This window comes from Pelophylax lessonae (assembly GCF_965119305.1).
Source record: "Pelophylax lessonae genome assembly, chromosome: 4".
Lineage (NCBI taxonomy): Eukaryota > Metazoa > Chordata > Amphibia > Anura > Ranidae > Pelophylax > Pelophylax lessonae.
Window position 1 is genome coordinate 174,560,909 of NC_138771.1, and position 17,124 is coordinate 174,578,032.

At 41.3% G+C, this 17,124-nt stretch overlaps 1 protein-coding gene across 2 annotated transcripts in view; it reads right to left on the minus strand.

Moving 5' to 3' along the window:
- Positions 1–17,124, minus strand: part of UPF2 (UPF2 regulator of nonsense mediated mRNA decay) — a gene marked incomplete at its 3' end in the record, with an annotated part of 673,568 nt that overhangs the window by 212,126 nt on the left and 444,318 nt on the right. The window lies entirely within an intron of this gene.

The window sequence follows — 17,124 nt, forward strand, 5'->3', positions numbered from 1 at the left end:
TCCTGTCAGCTCTAAGGACCGGAAACCGAGGCTACAATTCGTACAGGCTCACCAAAATTGGACAATAGAAGACTATGTTGCCTGGTCTGATGAGTCTAGATTTCATCTGGGACATTCAGATGGTAGGGCCAGAATTTGGCGTAAACAACATGAAAACATGGATCCATCCTGCCTTGTATCAACGGTTCAGGCTGGTGGTGTAATGGTGTGGGCGATAATGTCTTGGCACACTTTGGGCCCCTTAGTACCAATTGAGCAATGTTTAAATGCCACGGCCTACCCGAGTATTGTTGCTGACCATGTCCATCCCTTTATGACTACAGTGTACTCATCTTCTGATAGCTCCTTCCAGCAGAATAATGCACCGTCACAAAGCTCAAACCATCTCACCACTGGTTTCTTGAACATGACAATGAAATCACTGTACTCCAATGGCCTCCACAGTCACCAGATCTCAATCCAATAGAGCACTTTTGGGATGTGGTGAAACAGGAGATTCGCATCATGGATGTGCAGCTGACAAATCTGCAGCAACTGCGTGATGCAATCATGTCAATATGGACCAAAATCTATGAGGAATGTTTCCAAATTCCAACACCTTGCTGAATCTATGCCATGAAGATTTAAGGCAGTTCTGAAGGCAAAAGGGGGTCCAAACTGGCACTAGCAAGGTGTACCTAATAATAAACTGGCTAGTTAGTGTGTATGTATGTATGTGTGTGTGTGTATGTATGTGTATATATATATATATATATATATATATATATATATATATATATATATATATATAAAATGCATTTTAACTGTGAATTGGATGTTTACCTGGAAATCTTCTTATAACCTCTAATGCCAGACTAATTTCAATCACAGATGATTCTAATATATAAAAGATGATGTTTGATTGCAGGACTCCCATCCATGTCCACTGGACTGTTTACATGTGCATATGGGAGTACTAAATAAAATTAGAACATTTTTAAGGGGCAGTACAGTTTTTTGCTGGAGTTCTGCTTAAAGTGGTAGTAAAGGTGGTTTTTAAAATTCTACCTACATGTACACCTATAATAAGGCTTACATGTAGGTACAGTAAATATCTCCTAAATATGCACCATTTAGGGAATATTTACTTTAGCAGTGGTGATATCACCGGCGCATGCGTACTGCGCTCTCAATGGACAATGTGCCATCCATTTAGAGAGCCGTGCTGCGGCCATGACTACCGCAGGCATGCGCAGGAGTGATGTCATAGTGGCTCGGACAGTCAAACAGCTGCAGCCCGCGAATCTGGAAGGAAGACCGGGTGAAGATGGTGACAGCGTGCTGCTGGAGGGCTTCGTTTTCAGGTAAGTCTTTCATAATGTGCTAGTATGCAATGCTTACTAGCACATTATGACATTAATGTGCTGGGAGAATATATTTAGCTTTTTGTTCTTTTGCAGTTTACTACCGCTTTAAAGTATAACTAAAGACAAAGTAATATTTTACTTTTGATAAGACTGAAGAGGGATTGGAACACCTGTCATGTTTTTATTAGGGAAATTCACCCTCTCTATTTGTCATGTTTGCTCTTATAAGTAACAGAAATTCCCAAATATTGGGTTGTCCCTAGGACACTAATAGAAGGGAAATCTTCCAATGGGGACACTAGTTCTGGTGACCCAGAGATTTCCTATCACTTTCTGTTTTGGCTATGGGACAGGAGGTGAAGGAAAATTTCCACAGATGGTGAAAAAAAAAACTGACAGATGATATAACCCTCCCTTACTCTATCTACAATTAAATAAAACAGTTTTTCTTTTAGTTCTATTTTACTGGTCTTTAATGTATAAAATATTTCATGACGGTCTAAAAAACTTAAAGCCGTATTAAACCCAAATCTAAAAAAGTGATGTATTGCAGCTTACCAATCATTAGATGTGGTGGCTGCATCCATTTTCTTTTATTTGGCTTTTCCCCTCTGTTTTCACCTGGTGATCTGGCCAGTAAGGTACCTCTCATATTAGAATTCCCCCACTCTGAATGATGGAGCACTTTGGACAGCAGCATTGTTGCCTGCGGGGAGGGGAGTGTTGGATGCTCTAGCAGATTTAGATACATTAACAAATTGAAGCTGCACTTCATCTAACGCTTGATAAGCAGTTACAGCAAACAGGTTTTTTTTTTATCTTTTGAGATAAAGGTTTTACAAAGATAAAAGCTGATCATTATAAGCACCCCTGTCAGTAATAAATGATTTGTCTTAACACTATAACTGCTGCAAATGCAGAACAGCTTGTTCTTTTGAAAAACAGAATTACTGTTTGGATCATGTGAAAAAAAAAAAAAAAAAGAAAGAAAGCCTAAAAATGAAACAAATGCAACTATGACATCTAAGAATTGTCAAGCTGCAATATAATAAATGTTTGACTTTGGGTTTAATATCACATTAAGATGTTTGATTGAAAAAAGAATGTTTCCTATGCAAAACAATCAGTTTGTGTACCATGTATTCATCCTTATTTTGCATCATCATTTGTACAATATGAAGAGAAGACAGAATATGAAACGCTGCCAATTCTGTCAAGGTGTGGGATCTTTTGTTTATGTAGGCAACTGGGTTCAGCAGGTAAGCCTACTATATCTATGTTGGAGAAAACATGCAAAAAAAATAATTTATTAATCTAACATGTTGTATCTATTTTGACGTTGTCTTTTACTAGTGAAATTTCTCAAATAACATGTCGTAACTGTATTGCTTAGTTCTCTAAACAAGTTTTTTATATTATGAAAGCAAACAGAATTGCTAAAATGCTGAATGGTACCTTGGACTTGGGATCTGTTAGACCCCTGATGTCTCCCCTGCCCTCGGGTGCTCAGCTCTCTCCTTATAGTCCTTATTTCTAGACCCTTAAGTCAGGCATCTCCTTCCGCTGCTTCTTCTCAATGTTTTAGTATTTTTGCAACCCATAGCACATTTTCCCAGATTTGTTTGGACTCTCCATACTGTGGGACCTCAGATTCATATTTTAGTAGAAGGTCATCGTTCATCATTCCCTGTAGAGGGGATCGAAATACTAGGCAAGAGGTCTGCTTTCTGAAGCCGAACTTCAATCACCTTAAACATCTCCTTAGATTTCCTGTTTTTCTTTTAGTTATTGAGGTTGAAAAAAGACATCAGTCCATCCAGTTCAACCTATGATGTGTGTGTTTGCTGTTAACCGTACATTGTATACCCCTGTATGTTGTGGTCTTTAAGGTGCCCATCTAATAGTTTTTTGAAACTATCAATGCTCCCTGCTGATACGACTGTTTACGGAAGAGAATTCCACATCCTTACCGCTCTTACAGTGAAGAACCCCCTGCGTATTTTAAGGTTAAACCACCTTTCCTCTAGTTTTAGTGAGTGGCCACGTGTCTTATTGTATTCCCTTTCTCTGAATAGGTTTTTCCATATGCTAGGGTTGCCAGTACAATATTTGTACATTGATATCATATCCCCCCTCAATCGTCTCTTCTCCAGAGAGAATAAGTTCAGTGCTTGTAGTCTTTCCTCGTAGCTGATGTCCTCCATTCCCCTAATTATTTTTGTTGCCCTTCTCTGGACTTTCTCCAGTTCCAGCACATCCTTCCTGAGGACCGGTGCCCAGAACTGGACAGCATACTCCAGATGTGGCCGGACCAGAGTCTTGTAGAGCGGGAGAATAATCTCTTTATTTCTGGAGTGAATCCCCTTTTCTCTGTCGCTCATTGACAGACGTAGTCTTCTTGATTCACAAGAACTGGGTTATGTTGTCTCCGCAGGAGTAGGACTAGGCAGAAAAGAAAAAACGTTCTGGCTCCACCCTAGGGGCAGTCCCAGAGGGTATATCCTCCCTCTCTCTGCTACAAGGCATCAGTTTTTTTCTGTCTAGTCATCCATTCGCACAGTAGCAGCCTTCCTGCATCCAGGGGATGTCCTAGCGTCCATAGACATCAAGGACGCCTATCTTCACATTCCCATTTTCGCAGGACATCAGCGGTTTCTACGCTTTTCCGTAGAAGAGAACCACTATCAGTTTGTGGCGTTACCTTTCGGTCTCGCCACGGCTCCTCGGGTCTTCACGAAGGTGTTGGCCCCAATGTTGGCACTACTGCGCCAAAGAGGCATATCGATTCTAGGTTACCTAGACGATCTCCTGCTTCATGCAGAGTCTCCTCAGACCCTGCTACAAAACATAGAAATTACTATAATTTCTTTACAGGAATTCGGGTGGCTGGTGAACCAGCAAAAGTCATTTCTGGTTCCCACCCAGAGGCTCGAATATCTGGGTCTAATTCTAGACACAGTCAGGACAAGAGTTTTCCTTCCGGTAGGGAAACTCCGGAAGATTCAATCAGCAGTCCAGTTGTTACTATCCAACAGCTGGTCTTCTCTTCGAACTTGCATGAGGGTTCTGGGGTTGATGGTGGCTTCCTTCGAAGCAGTCCCATTTGCCCAGTCCCATACCCGAATTCTTCAGCAAGAGATTCTTCTCAGATGGAATCCGGAATCCGGAATCCCTGGACAATCAGATCCTATTGAGCAAACAGACCAGAGAGTCTCTGGTCTGGTGGCTTCGGTCTCCGATGCTCAGCCAGGGAAAGTCATTTCTGCCAATATATTGGACGATAGTGACCACGGATGCCAGCCTATCCGGATGGGGAGGAATTCTCGGTCAGTTATCTGTCCAGGGACTTTGGTCCCCGGAAGAATCCAGGTTGCCGATAAATGTATTGGAACTGAGAGCGATCAGACTTTGTCTGATTCACTGGACCGAGCAGCTCCAGGGCAGCCCGGTTCGAATCCAGTCGGACAACGCCACGGCCGTGGCTTATGTCAATCACCAGGGGGGCACCAAGAGTGTCCGAGCGGCCAAGGAAGTGGCTTGCATTCTTCGCTGGGCGGAACGATTTGTTCCAGCGATCTCTGCGGTGTTCATTCCGGGGGTGGAAAATTGGCAGGCAGATTATCTCAGCCGTCAGACTCTGGGTCAGGGGGAATGGTCCCTCCATCCAGAAGTTTTCCACCAGTTGTGCCTACGTTGGGGCACCCCGGATGTGGATCTGTTGGCATCACGATTCAACAGGAAAGTACAGAGATTCGTGGCTCGCTCCCGCGATCCTCTAGCAGAGACCGCAGACGCACTGATCGCCCCGTGGGGGCAATACCAGCTAATGTATGCCTTCCCTCCTCTCGGGTTACTGCCAAGACTTCTTCGCAGGATAGAGGAAGGAAGGAATTCCAGTAATCCTGGTAGCTCCGGACTGGCCTCGCCGAGCGTGGTACGCCGACTTGGTCAGACTGGTGGCGGACGTCCCGTGGAGACTTCCTCTCAGGGAGGACCTACTGTCTCAGGGACCGATCTTCCATCCTGCTTTACGATCGCTGGCTTTAACGGCCTGGCTATTGAGACCCAGGTGCTGAAGGACAAGGGTTTGTCAGCTTCAGTTATTCCTACTCTAGTTAAAGCAAGGAAAGCGACTTCCAGAAAGATTTATCATCGCACATGGAAGTCCTACATTGCATGGTGTGAACCCCTGGGGTTCCACCCACGATCTTATTCGGTTAGTCGAATATTAGCTTTTCTGCAACAAGGGGTTGAGCAGAAACTGGCCTTGAGCACTATCAAGGGTCAGGTCTCAGCATTAGCTACCTTCTTTCAGAAGCCTTTGGCTACTCATTCCTTGGTGCGGAATTTCATCCAGGGGGTGCGACATCTGGCTCCGCCAGTGCGCGCGCCGTTACCACCCTGGGATCTTAATTTAGTATTGTCGGTTCTTCAGAAACCTCCCTTTGAAGATATTAGGGAGATCCCTCTACCTACGTTGTCCCAGAAGGTGGCCTTCTTGGTGGCTATCACTTCTGCACGCAGGGTGTCAGAACTGGCTGCATTATCTTGTCGTTCCCCAGATCTGGTGGTTCATAGAGATAAGGTGGTTCTTCGTCCGAATCCATCCTTCCTACCAAAAGTGGTTTCAGAATTTCATCTGAATGAAGAAATTGTATTACCTTCCCTGTGTCCTAAGCCCAGTCATCCTCGGGAGTTTGCTTTGCACTCCTTGGATGTGGTCCGGGCGATCAGGGTATACTTGAAAACGACAGACTCGTTTCGCAAGACGGATTCACTTTTTGTGGTCCCGGATGGACCCAAAAAGGGGTTGCCTGCATCTGCCGCGACTATTTCCAAATGGATCAGACAGACGGTGGTACAGGCTTATTCTATTAAGGGTCGGGAGCCCCAGTTCCCTGTTAAGGCGCACTCCACTCGGGCACTTAGTGCGTCATGGGTCTTTCGCCATCAGGCGTCAGTGGTCCAGGTGTGCAAGGCGGCTACCTGGTCGTCGGTGCATACCTTTACAAAACATTATAAAGTTGATGTAATGGCATCGTCTGATGCCTCGTTTGGCCGCAAGGTTTTGCAGGCTGCCATTTGAGGAGAACAGTGGTCTACCTCGAGGGTTTTTTTGCGTTGGAATTTTTTATTTGAGTCTCATTCTTTGTTTATAATGAGCCTTTAAAACTTCTAGTTTGGCACCGGTTGGGCCTTCTAGATTGGATTTTGATTTCTGTCAATCCCACCCCTCATTTGTGGCACTGCTTCTGGATGTCCCAGTTCTTGTGAATCAAGAAGACTACGTCTGTCAATGAGCGACAGAGAAAATCGGATTTTTGTAAGATCTTACCGTAAAATCCTTTTCTCATTGACAGACGTAGTACCCGCCCCTCTATCATTGAGTTGGGTTGGGTTAAATTCTCTGTTGCTGCTTTGTGACAGAACTGATGCCTTGTAGCAGAGAGAGGGAGGATATACCCTCTGGGACTGCCCCTAGGGTGGAGCCAGAACGTTTTTTCTTTTCTGCCTAGTCCTACTCCTGCGGAGACAACATAACCCAGTTCTTGTGAATCAAGAAGACTACGTCTGTCAATGAGCTAAGAGAAAAGGATTTTACGGTAAGATCTTACAAAAATCAGATTTTTTATACATCAGGCATTCTTATCCCTTGCTCCTTGGCAGGGGATTTTGTACTTTACAGGGGTAGGTTGGATAATTCTTAGATTAGTAAGTGGTTGGGCTGGTTTACAGTATGCCTATCACACCTCAGAAACACAAATGGGTGTTCGTTGGAAGGAGTCCTAGTCATCCTCCTGGTACTGGTGTTTTTGTACACCTGTTTGAGTTAGGATGTATCCTCGTCACTGCCTACACTTTATTGTGGGAGGATTCAGGATTATCATTCCCAATATTTTTTCCAGCTTAAGGGTTTTACTTTCTATTGTTTTTAGTGCGTTATGCTTTAAGGAGTCTCACATCTATGGCTATCTCTTATGACCATTTTTACCAACCTGGGTAACTGCCAGGATATTTAGGGGTATGCAAATAAAAAAACTGGTGGGAAAATGCAGTGGTTTACCTGCAACCACAGAAAAAAAAATTATGCTGTAGATAAAACTGCCATAGCTGGAAACACACCTGAAATCACATGGTAATTCCAGCTCTTTGGTTATCGGTTTCCAGTTTGCATACTAGTATCTCCAGCATGGCAACCTGCAGGTTTACATATATGTATTGGTGACCTAATGCTGCGTACATGCAGCCTGCCAAGGGCTCCTAGTTTGGAGAGAGCAACAGGACTCACCCCAAACCACACCTAATGCTAAAAAGCTGTATACTTCTGATTCAGAAGTAGTTTACAGCTTGTCAGATTTAGGTGAGTCCTGACAAGCTCCTGTGGCTTAGAATATACAGTATTTCACAAAAGTGAGTACACCCCCCACATTTTTGTAAATTTATTCTATCTTTTCATGTGACAACACTGAAGAAATGACACGTTGCTACAATGTAAAGTAGTGAGTGTACAGCTTGTATAACAGTGTAAATTTACTGTTCCCTCAAAATAACTCAACACACAGCCATTAATGTGTAAATTGCTGGTAACAAAAATGAGTACACCCCTAAGTGAAAAATGTCCAAACTGGGCCCACTTAGTCATTTTCCCTCCCCAGTGTCATGTGACTCGTTAGTGTTACAAGGTCTCAGGTGTGAATGGGGAGCAGGTGTGTTAAATTTGGTGTTACCACTCTCACTCTCCCATACTGGTCACTGGAAGTTCAACATGGCACCTCATGGCAAAGAACTCTCTAAGGATCTGAAAAAAAGAATTGTTGCTCTACTTAACCACTTGCCGAACGCCGCAAGTACATATACTGCGGCGGTCAGCCCCTCCTGAGCAAAGTGACGTACCGGTATGTCACTCGCCCACGAGCTAATAGGGGGCGAGCGCACGCCGCCGGAGGCGCGGCCCCGCTCATTCACAGGGATCCCCATGCGAGTGACCGGCGGCTCTGATGTCCATCGGTCACTCGTGATCTTCCGCTGGAGAGGGAGAAAGGCAGGCGGCTGATGTAAACAAAGCCGCCTGTCATTCTCCCTGGTGTAACTGCAGAGATCATACGATCCTGCTATGTACGATCGTATGTCTCTGTGGTTACATCAGAAGCCACGCCCCTTGGGACACACTTAACCCCTGGATCTCTAATAAAGTTAACCCCTTCCCTGCCAGTGTCATTTTTACAATAACAGTGCATATGTATAGCACTGGTACCCCCAAAAGTGTCAAAAATGTTAGTCAGGGGTCCGATCTGTCCGCTGCAATGTCACAGTCCCGCAAAAAAAAAAAAAAAAAAAAAAAAAAAAATCGCAGATCGCCGCCATTACTAGTTAAAAAAAAAAAAACAATAAAAATGACAAATCTTTCCCTTAGTTAGTAAACGCAATAACTTTTGCGCAAACCAATCAAAATACGCTTATTGCGATTTTTTTTTTTTTTACCAAAAATATGTAGCAGAAAACAAATTGGCCTAAAATGTTAAAAAATTTTGATTTTTAAATTCTTTTGGGGGGGAATTTCATATAAAAAAATTTGAATATTGTTATTTTTTCAAAATTGACGCTCTTTTTTTGTCTATAGCGCAAAAAATAAAATATCGCACAGGTGATCAAATACCATCAAAAGAAAGCCCTGTTTGTGGGAAAAGCAGTTTAACAGGACAGGTTCCACTCATAACAGGCCTCGCCATGGTCGAACAAAGGAGTTGAGTGCACATGCTCAGCATATCCAGAGGTTGTCTTTGAGAAATAGAGGTATGAGTGCTGCCAGCATTGCTGCAGAGGTTGGGGGGTCAGCCTGTCAGTGATCAGACCATACGTCGCACACTGAATCAAATTGGTCTGCATGGCTGTCATCCCAGATGGAAGCCTCTTCTAAAGTTGATGCACAAGAAAGCCCGTGGTTTGCTGAAGACAAGCAGACTAAAGGCCCGTACACACGTACCGATTGTCGGCCGAAAAGATTCGGCCGACGACCGATCGGCCGATTGTAGGCTTGTTAGTATGATGCTTCCGACAGCCGACAGCACACTTTCGGCCGAACAGAATCTGTCATGCAAGCATTAAAATTTTTGTATGGCGACACCAGAACTGCCGATTGTTCGCCAGTCAGTATAGATTTCAGCCGACAGACAGCAGATTTGCAAGACTGGGCATGCTCAGAAAAGACATAACACAGGGAAAGTTAACCATCACATGACATCACTTCTGCAGTCGGCTGTTGTTGGCGGACAAAATTTGTGTGCAGTCTTTTGCACTTTTCAGCGGACACGACAGCCCGGGGACAAAAGACGGCCGATCGTTCGGCACGTGTGTACGGGGCTTAAGGACATGGATTGCTGGAACCATATCCTGTTGTCTGATGAGACCAAAATAAACTTATTTGGTTCAGATGGTGTCAAGCGTGTGTGGCGGCAACCAGGTGAGGAGTACAAAGACAAGTGTGTTTTGCCTACAGTCAAGCATGGTGGTGGGAGTCTGGGGCTGCATGAGTGCTGCCAGCACTGGAGAGCTACAGTTCATTGAGGGAACCATGAATGCCAACATGTGACATACTGAAGCAGAGCATGATCCCTTCCCTTTGGAGACTGGGCCGCAGGGCAATATTCCAACATGATGACCCCAAACACACCTCCAAGACGACCACTGCCCTGCTAAAGAAGCTGAGGGTAAAGGGGATAGACTGGCCAAGCATGTCTCCAGATCTAAAACCTATTAAGCATCAGTGGGGCATCCTCAAACGGAAAGTGGAGGAGCACGAGGTCTCTAACATCCAACAGCTCTGTGATGTCATGACAAGACTCCAGTGGCAACCTGTGAAGCTCTGGTCAACTCCATGCCCAAGAGGATTAAAGCAGTGCAGGAAAATAATGGTGGCCACAAAATATTGAAACTTTGGGCCCAATTTGGACATTTTCACTTAGGGGTGTACTCACTTTTGTTGCCAGTGGTTTAGACATTAATGGCTGTGTGTTGAGTTATTTTGAGGGGACAGCAAATTTACAGTTATACAAGCTGTACACTCACTATTTTTACATTGTAGCAAAGTATCATTTCTTTAGTGTTTTTACATGAAACGATATAATAAAATATTTACAAAAATGTGCGGGGTGTACTCACTTTTGTGAGATGCTGTAGGTACACTTACTACAATATTTAAATCAAAAATTAAAAAGATAAAAAGATTAAAAAAATCAAAGGTATAAATACATATATACATAAATAATATAAAATAAATAAATGATATAAATTTAAAAAGATTAAAAAATCAAAGGTATACACAGCCTGTCAGCATTGGGTGAGGTTTAGGTTAGTTCCTGGCGCTCCTGTGGCACTAATTTTTAAGTACGCTTACTACAAAATTAAAAAAATCATAAGTAATTTTGTGCACATGTTTTGACGGAGTCAGTAATAAACTAACTGATTGGGGACATGTACAATTTATGGAAATAGATTGCTGGGGGTGGATACACAATTTAAAAAAAAAAAAAAGGGATCCCCGCTTCCAGGACTTCAAAACGACAGGGATATATCAATCCTGGCACTTTATTGAAATGGGAAATGGCTCACTAGAAAACACATCCAAGACAGCCCAGCTTTCTTGAGGATTTCCTTTTTTGGCAGAAAATTAAATTTTCACACTTCCTCGGTTCTCTACCACCGGCGGAGGCCTTTGAGACCTTATGTTCAGACCACTCTCCCCTACATCACGCGGTGTCTCGAACTTATCAAATGTTGACAAACCCCCATATATTACCAAGTGGGAACGGGACCTGGGACTGTCCTTCACGGACACATGGGTGGACAGAATCTTGTTCTTCTCCCACAAAACGTCCATTTGCTCCAAGTACCAAGAGTCTGGATATAAGCTCCTGACAAGATATCACACCCCGACGAAAATAAATAAGATGATCCCAACTTGCTCTGACGTGCTGGAGGTGTGGAGAGGAACCGGGCTCTCTTCTCCATATCTTTTGGTCCTGCAGGCTTCTGAAGCCCTACTGGGTGGAAGTCATAAAAATTACCCAAAGAGTCACGGACCATATTCTTACTTTAGACCCTACTCTTTTCCTTAGCAAATTATAGGAAGGCGCCTGGCTCTTTTTAAAGATATATCTGAACCTGCTGCCCTTTTAATTGTGAAAACAATATAAAATATGGGACGTAGATAAAAAAGGCGCTGGTGATCTTTTATATTACTGGAATAAAACTTATTCAGGGTATCACGTGTATTAAATATGTATTACTGGTGTTAAAAGTGCTTATTACTGAATAAATTAATATAGTTAAAGGTTATAGATATATTTTAAAGTGCACAACTCAAAATTAAAAAATATTTCTGTTGCTTATTAGTAGATAAATATATAAATAAATATATATATATAAATAAATAAATATAATGTACATGCAACAAGCAAATCAATTATATAAATATATATAGTATTCCGTGCAACAAGCAAATAAAAGTGCTTATTAGTGCGTGCATAAAAAACTCATCAAATATAAACGGATATAGTCGTGCTCTCCAGTGAGAAATAATTATATAGCAAGTGTCTCTGCAATTCGTGCAACAAAATATGCTCCTTAAAGTGCTTCAGGTGGTGGGGTGTGACACACGTGGCCTCTTACCAGCTTCCAATGAGTCACAATGACTCCCAACGCCTGTGATCCCTTTAATTGGGTGGATCAGACCTCTCCTCGATATCTTTTGGGTTGGATATCTGCTCCTACATTAGGCATGTATGGACCATATAGTCCGCATAAAGATAAACAAAAAAAAAGCCTCCAATAGTGAAATATTGTATGCTTTATTTGAAAATTACTAAAAAGGTATACAGTTGGTCCCTTACTATTAGTTGTGCCCTCCTGGCACTGGGCAATTCGGCAGTACACAAAATCTTTGAGTAGTGGGGAATCGTATCCGAGGGTCTGCAGCTTCCTCTTAGCTTTCCTCTCACTGTGCTGTGTGCGGCGGTCGGCGAGCGTCCCTGCCTCTGCTACGAATGCCTGTGTGTTTGCTTCCGGGTTTGTCAGTAACCACAATGCATTTCGCATCTGTGCGTCATCAGGCGGTTACTGTTCCCCGGAGTCTCTTTCCTTAAGTGTCACGGACCTTCTTTTGATTGGCTATTGCTCAGTATGTTATCGGCATCTTGCTTACAATTTATTTTCAGCTAACGCTTATTGCCAATTGTTTCTTTACTTTAATAGTGGCGATCTGTATGGGGATTCATAAATCTTTTTCATGTCCTAGGATTTATGCTGCATATCCGTCGTATATGTTCCCCTTACTCACATGTATCATACAATTTTCATAACAATTAAAAAGCTATTAAATATATCACAATCCATTAACCTACAATATAAAACTTTATTAATTATCAAAAATTATTAAAAATTATTAAAATTATCTTTTTATTTTTAACTTTATTTAAAACCATTATATGGACTGGTTTCTTATATTTATAGCGCCATCTAGTGGAAATTTTTGGGAATCAAGATTAATTAGGTTCTGAAATGGGAATATTTTCCAATACTTATAATAGGACGGCTCTAATCTTATAAATTAAATATTTTTTAAAATTTCTAAAAATATATAAATTATATATAAACATGTTGTACAAAGTACTAGATAGTATTACAGATTAAATATTAAAATTTAAAATAGCTAAAATATCAAGGGATATATGTATAAAAAGAGATGGATTTTTGTTCTGAATATCTATAAAATTCTATTATTAAAAATTATTAAGAAAACAATTTAAATCTATGTCCGCATTTAGCCCCAAGGGTTTTAATGTTTTTAAACGATGTATCCAGACGGTTTCATTCTGTGATATTTTCTTCCGCATGTCTGCGCCTCTCCTATGATTAAATATTTTATGAATCCCACAAAACCAAAGGAGGGAAGGATCCTGGTTGTGGTGTAGTCTGAAATGATTGGATAGGCTGTGCTTTTTGAAACCTTTTTTAATATTATCGACATGTTCTCCTATCCTTGTTGCTAAAGTGCGAGTAGTGCGTCCAATGTATTTAAGTCCACAGGGACAAATGCACATATATGTAACGAATTTGGTGTCGCAAGTAATAAATTGTTTTATCTCAAACTCTCGGTTGTCTGAAGAGAAAAAGTTATGTTCCATTCTTTTCTTAAATTTGCTTATCCTGCAGGCTTTACATCTTCTGCATCTATAAAAACCATTTTTTGCAAAGAACATTTGTTGTCTTTTAGGTGGGTCCGGGACATTTTTTGCTAACATATTACGTAATCCCGGAGCCCTTTTGTAGATAAATTTAGGGTATTTAGGGAGTAATGATTTCAACGTGTCATCTCTTAACAAAATATGCCAATTTCTCTTTATACACTTCTCAACTTCTTTATATTGTGTATTAAACCCCGTAATGAAAGCCAGTTCGAAATTCGATTTTCCTTTTTTCTTCTTCAGAAGATCTTCTCTCTTTACTTCGGATATTTTCTTCTGGGTTTGTTTCAACTCTTTCTCTTTATATCCTTTTTCTTTAAATCTTTCTATTAGTTTGTCTGTCTGTATATTGTAGTCTTTCAGATCCGTACAGTTCCTTCTTATCCGGGTGAATTGTCCCTTGGGTACTGCCTGTATCCATGCCGGATGGTGGCAACTCCTTTTGGAGATATATCCATTTGTGTCCACCTTTTTGAAGAAGGTTCTAGTATTTAAAGTGCCGTTGTGCTTGTATATCTCCAGATCTAGAAATTGTATTGTATTCTTATCTGTGTTTCCTGTGAATTTTATCTGGTATTTATTTTTATTCATTTTTTTAAAAAATTGTTCAAGAGACTCTTGGGATCCTTCCCACACAACCAAGATATCGTCCAGATAACGACGATAATACCTCAGCTGTTGTGGGTATTTTGAGTAGATTTCTTCTTCTTCCCATTTGGCTAAGAATATATTCGCTACGCTAGGAGCATAACGTGCTCCCATCGCTACACCTTTTATTTGGTTGTAATACTCATTCTTATACCAAAAATGATGGTTTGACATTGCCATATTTAGGCCTTCCAATAAAAATTCTCTTTGTGTGTCTTTCAAATTTGTATAATTTTCTAAAGCCCATTTGGTAGCGTTTAATGCGTCCTTCTGTTTAATATTCGTATAAAGTGATTCTACATCAATTGATGCCAGTATCGTTTTTTCGGTGATATTTATACTTTCTAGTGACACTATTGTTTCCTTGGTGTCCTTTAAAAAGGATCTTCCAATTGCTGCTATCGGCTGTAAAAATGTGTCCAAATATTCACCAATCCTGGCATATAAAGATTCAATGCCACTAATTATTGGCCTTCCCGGTGGCTGTTGTAAATTCTTATGGATCTTCGGGATTTGGTAGATCACCGGCATGCGTGGGGCTTTTATATTCAGGTATTTTCCTTCCTTTTTATTAAGGAGGCCCTTTTTTAGTCCTTTGTTAATCCACTGTACCATTTTTGCTTTCAATTTGTTAGTTGGGTTTCCAGATAATTTCACATATGTTTCTTGATCATTTACAATACGGTCTAGTTCTTTAGTATAGTCCTCTTTTGTGAGGATCACCAAGCCACCTCCTTTATCAGCTGATCTGATGATGATATTTTTCCTTTTTTCCAAACTTCTAATGGCTTCCCAGATTTCTTTCGTATTACTAGTAGGTTTTCTTTTCAGCATTTGTACTTCTTTTTGAACAATATTCCTGAAAACTTGGATATATTGGTAGGTACTAGATTTGGGGTTAAATGTTGATTTGTTCCGGAGTTGGGTGTGTTGGTATTCTGGTTCTTCTTCTTCTCCTATCCCTTTTTTATGTTGTTCTGCGAAAAATTTCTTAATGTTCAATTTGCGTGTAAATTTTTCTAGATCTATAAATGTTTCAAAATGGTCTAAAGATTTGGCAGGGGCAAATTTCAAACCTTCTTGTAATATATTCATTTCAGATGTTGTCAGTTCCACCCCTGCTAGGTTAAAAATCCCTTGTTCTAGCCGTCCCTTTTTCGTTTTCTTTCTCCCTCCTCTACATCCTCTTTTCTTGCGTTTTCCCGCATATTGGCCCAGTAGTTGTCTTTCCAGAATCTCTTCCCCCTGTTGCTTATATTGTCCTGAGGGCCCTGGCTTTTGTCCATCTTGAGGATGTGGGTATATGTACTGTCCCGAGGGTCCTGGTTTTTGGCCATCGGAGGGGTGTGGATAGTTGTATTGATTATTCCTGTAATCTTGATATGAGGGAAGTCGTTCTCTTTCTCTATATGTTCCTGAAGATTCCGGTCTCGATCCCTCTGGAGGATAGTTGTAGTATTCTTGGTCATTTCTATAAGATGATGGTCTTTCTCCTCCTCTGGATTGTTGATAATTATTATAGTTATCATATTGATAGTTGTTGTTTTTTCTGTATCCTCTCCCTCTTCCGCGTCCTCTTCCTCTCCCCCTACCTCTACCTCTCACAGGTTTAAATTGAGATGGTTGGAAAGTATGCTGGGGAGCGTAAGGTGTAGAGTACGGATTTCTCCGTTCATAATTATGGTTTTCCCTTGCTTTTGGGTAATCCACATCCACATACCTGGGAGTGGAAAATTCTTCTCTATCTCCTAGAGGTGAAAATCTATTACTGGTGGGAACCAGAATAGTATTCACTGTAGTGTCTCCCTCATCATCCTCACAAATGGTGGGGGTCATCTCCTCTCTCCGTAAATTACTATGGGGTGTTACCCTAAAGTCTTTCATAAGATTATACCTTACTTGCTTTTCTTTGCTATTAAAAAATTTGAACCATTCCTCCATAGAGGTTTTGTCCTCTATTCCATCGTTAGGATTCACATCCCATCTTAATCGTCTGGGGGTGATATCCTCTTCAATATACCTATCAAAGGTGGTAATATCCCACCAGGTCCTGATTTGCCTTTCTAGGTTATATTGAAGTTGTTTAAAATGTTGTGACATATTTACTTCGTTAATTGATCTTTGTTGAAAGATCTCACTGGAGTTGTAGGTTCTCTCTTTTAATAGGTTAAAGACATCCATTGTTCCAGTTGTTTTTGAGCCGGCTGCCATTCAATAGGTGCTTAATAAGTACCCAATAAATCAATAGCAAATTATAGGAAGGCGCCTGGCTCTTTTTAAAGATATATCTGAACCTGCTGCCCTTTTAATTGTGAAAACAATATAAAATATGGGACGTAGATAAAAAAGGCGCTGGTGATCTTTTATATTACTGGAATAAAACTTATTCAGGGTATCACGTGTATTAAATATGTATTACTGGTGTTAAAAGTGCTTATTACTGAATAAATTAATATAGTTAAAGGTTATAGATATATTTTAAAGTGCACAACTCATTGCAACTCTAGGATATGCAGCATAAATCCTAGGACATGAAAAAGATTTATGAATCCCCATACAGATCGCCACTATTAAAGTAAAGAAACAATTGGCAATAAGCGTTAGCTGAAAATAAATTGTAAGCAAGATGCCGATAACATACTGAGCAATAGCCAATCAAAAGAAGGTCCGTGACACTTAAGGAAAGAGACTCCGGGGAACAGTAACCGCCTGATGACGCACAGATGCGAAATGCATTGTGGTTACTGACAAACCCGGAAGCAAACACACAGGCATTCGTAGCAGAGGCAGGGACGCTCGCCGACCGCCGCACACAGCACAGTGAGAGGAAAGCTAAGAGGAAGCTGCAGACCCTCGGATACGATTCCCCACTACTCAAAGATTTTGTG